This window comes from Patiria miniata, unplaced genomic scaffold (genome assembly GCF_015706575.1).
Source record: "Patiria miniata isolate m_02_andy unplaced genomic scaffold, ASM1570657v1 HiC_scaffold_7, whole genome shotgun sequence".
In the NCBI taxonomy this organism is placed as follows: domain Eukaryota; kingdom Metazoa; phylum Echinodermata; class Asteroidea; order Valvatida; family Asterinidae; genus Patiria; species Patiria miniata.
Window position 1 is genome coordinate 96,796 of NW_024037074.1, and position 3,819 is coordinate 100,614.

Consider the following 3,819-nt stretch of genomic DNA (forward strand, 5'->3'; position numbering starts at 1 on the left):
CACGTGACCGTTTGAACCAACTACAGGATGAGTCAAAAAGAAAGTGACCGAATTTGAAAAAAATGTTTAAATATTTGGCTCGTTTCTATCTTAATAAAAAAAGAAGATAAAGTACATCTAATCAGACTTGTATGACTCGTGACTCGGACTCGAGTCCGACTCGAGTCACATTTTAATGACTCGGACTGGGACTCGAGTCACTTTGACTTACGACTCGGACTCAGACTCGGGGCTACGGACTCGGACTTGGACTTGAACTGACTTGTGACTCGACGGAAATTACCGCACTGCACACGCGCACATACCGGTATATAATTCGATCGTTTTCTTTACTGTGCAATACATGTACAGGGCGCTCGATGTGGTGCGTGCGTGGCCGTGGCCGGTTACCGATATACAATGTACATGTATTGACTTATAGAAATCAATGTACTGAAACTTGTACCCTGCCATCAACACGCAATACTGCATTGGTGCAAGATTGATAGGATAAGGTACCAGACTTTTCTTGTCAGACGTCCTGTCGTTCACACGCATATTGCTGTCGCATCGCGATAACGCGATATGAATAGTCTGCTGATCTGCCCGTTTCGGTAACGTTACATGAAGGTCCGTCTACATGAAGGTCCGTCTAGCAATGAAGGTCAGCAAACAGACGATAGCTCCGCAAAACTTCAGCATCACCATCAGAGACATCTGTTACCCTCTACATGTACGTAGTAGCTCAAACATCCACAGACCTCCAATTGCCTTCCTCCTCCAATTTCTTAGACCTCCTCCTCCAATGTCTTCTAAGGATGTGACGTTTCATTTTGTAAATGTTTAGCAAACATTTAAAGAACCATCTCAATGTTGAGCCCTTTCACAAAGACTGACGACTGCCCATTGTGCAGACCAACATGATCGACACAACAAATAATAATGAGTAACATAATAAAAAGAGGGCTGTCATTGAAAACAATAAAAAGATGAGCACGTAGCCTGAAAGTAATCTAGTACTGCAGTTCTCCTTAGCTTTTAGCAAATTGAATAGGTTTGGATTATTTTTGTTATGCATGCTCAACTCAAAGGAAGATAGCGGAAAATAGGTTCCTGTTTTTAAAATTTGAGTTTTGTTAAAACTTTTGAAAAATACGATTTAGAATTTTGTTTATTATTTTAAATGTTTAAATGTGTAAATGTCACATCCACAATTTCCTCACTCCACCAATACATAGTTCCCCTTTTGCCTGTGGATTTCAGTTTAATGTTTACACTCAGCCTGCAGAGGACAAAAATACTTTTTGATATCAGATTTTATATATATTGAATTTGTAAAAAGCACAAGTAAATTAATGTGCACAGTTTAACTAGCTAAATTAAATTTATGATATACATCTTTTTTCAAAGTGGATTTTTGTTAATTTTCACCTACTGCTTCTAATTGTTTCAGCTTCTTTTCAAAAAATTCAATGTACCCACTGACACCCTATAGTGAACAAAGTTAAACAGTACAACTGCCAATGCATCAACCTTACGCTAGAATCATTCGTGGGTTTATCTCTATCCTAAATGCTGGAGATGTTTATCGTGAATTTCTTCCTGCATGTACACTCCCAGCAAGTTCTTATTAAAAAGGGGCCTATGGGTCATTCTTCAGTATCAAGTGTCTACTTTCATGTCCCGACACTTTAAGGCACTATAAATCGAAAAATATAGAATGAAAATTAGATTTTTGAGCAGTGAAATTAACTTCAACACGACTCCTATTATGTGCAGTGTTAAAAACTCTTTAACATAATGGACAAGATGCTCATTCTTTACAATACTCCCTCAAAACCCCTCAAAATGCATGTCCCCGTGTATTTCTCAATATGTACCTACTGCCATAATTTGTAAAGTAAACAACTTGAAAAGGTAATTATACCTCCAAAAGCCAAGTAATATAATAATTGTCATTTCCGTCACAAAAAGGTGTGACGGATATGACTTTTGCATTCTTTTCACAATCAATATTTCTTTGGGCCCTATTGAAAATAAAGGAACCCAGCATTATTTCCTGTAAAAAACTACTTCACATCACCACTTCAATACAATAGAGACTTAAATAACAGAGAGAGAGATATGTTGCAAGGATGAATGAAGTCCCTGAAAGCCATCAGCCCTGTTTTTGGTACATAATAATTGTCAATTATCAGATTGATCTTCGATCAGGCCAATCAAATATGTTGAACACTTCAAGTGCTTCAACATGGGGGGGGGGATGCACATATTGTGAGGTACGTGAGTAACCACTAGCTTAATTGTCACTTCCTAACATGCTCAAAATCCAAAATGTTTAAATAGGATTATGTGAAAATCTTAGATCTGCGGTTTATGCAACAGGATTGGCACAATTGCGAATCCCACGCTTTGTGAATGCAAATCGCCATGATCGCAACCTTGGTATAGGCCTATGATTCTTTCCCTGCTAAATACTCACGACGACCGGACCATGAACGTCTTGCAGTTTTTTCAGGTTTTTAAGAAAATCGAGTTGACGACGGACACACTGAAACCACCTCACAAGTAGAGATACAACACGTTCCTCGACAACGAATCTGGAGAAAGTTGCATGACCCAACATGGCAACGACATCATAGGGCAAGGGACACACCAACTTTGCGAGACGGGCATTGTTACATTTTTGTAACACGCAGACAACAAACCACCACGTGTGAATATTATCCATCCATTTGCACCTGTCAGTATCACAAAACACCACCACCTGTGCGCGCGCATCACGTGGGCATACGTCATACCAGCGCATATACCTACTTGGATTGTTTGTCAATTTTTGTATATATTGGTAACGGTATTGTTCTGCATTGAAAACATCGATTGTCAACAGATCTAATGTTACAGTTGTTATGCTTGCATTAGACTGTTTAATTAGTTGTTAAAATGATTACGTAGACAGTTATGACTCTAAGGCGAAGCTTAATCCGAAATTTCAGAAACGTCACTGTCAAAAAATTTGTTTAGAGGGCGCTGTACCGGCGGCAGATCCAAGAATCAGATGACGTCCCATGTCACCGATGTTCTGCTCGCAAACACGGGTAAAACTCAGCTGTTTTTCCAATAATACTACCCTTTCAGACAAAGTTCTCTCAAAAAAGTTCCAGAGATTATTGTAGGAAAAATAAAAAACTTAGTGCATTTATTCCTATGTAGGCCGAGTATTTGAAACGCTTTTTGGTTGGTAAGTATTCGATCTTTATCGTTGCATCGGTTGCGTGATACAACGTATGAGAAACGGGTGTCGGTCACTAAGCTTCGCCGGTAATCCTTACTAGTATTATGACTACTCCAAGAACTATGAGGCTCTCCAGTGAGCCTCATAGACACAGAACCCCGCAAAATTGTTGTCAGCACAAAACACTAATTAAGTACAAAAACGTCCATCCCAACCAGCTTTTTCCCACAGAACCGCTGCACAGTTTGCCCCTAAACTCCGTACAATACCTCATGACATACTCACGTTATGTGCACCCAACAAACATCGGTGGATTCTGTCTGTTTTCGGCAAAAATGATGAAAAATATGCCCTTTCCGCACTGAGCCAACCTAACACTTGAAACGAGCACGCGCCCTGAATGATCGCAGTCATTTTCGGTTCGATCGCTCGGAGCGCGCCGCGGGGGTATGGTGTAGGAGCGGAACGATAGTATGCGCATGCATACAAGTGCAAGTATGTACCCCCCGCGGCGGGCTCCTAGCGATTTGAACCCGAAAATGACTGCGATCATTCTGCGCGCGTGCTCGTTTCAAGTGTTAGGTTGGCTCAGTGTAGTCCGAGTA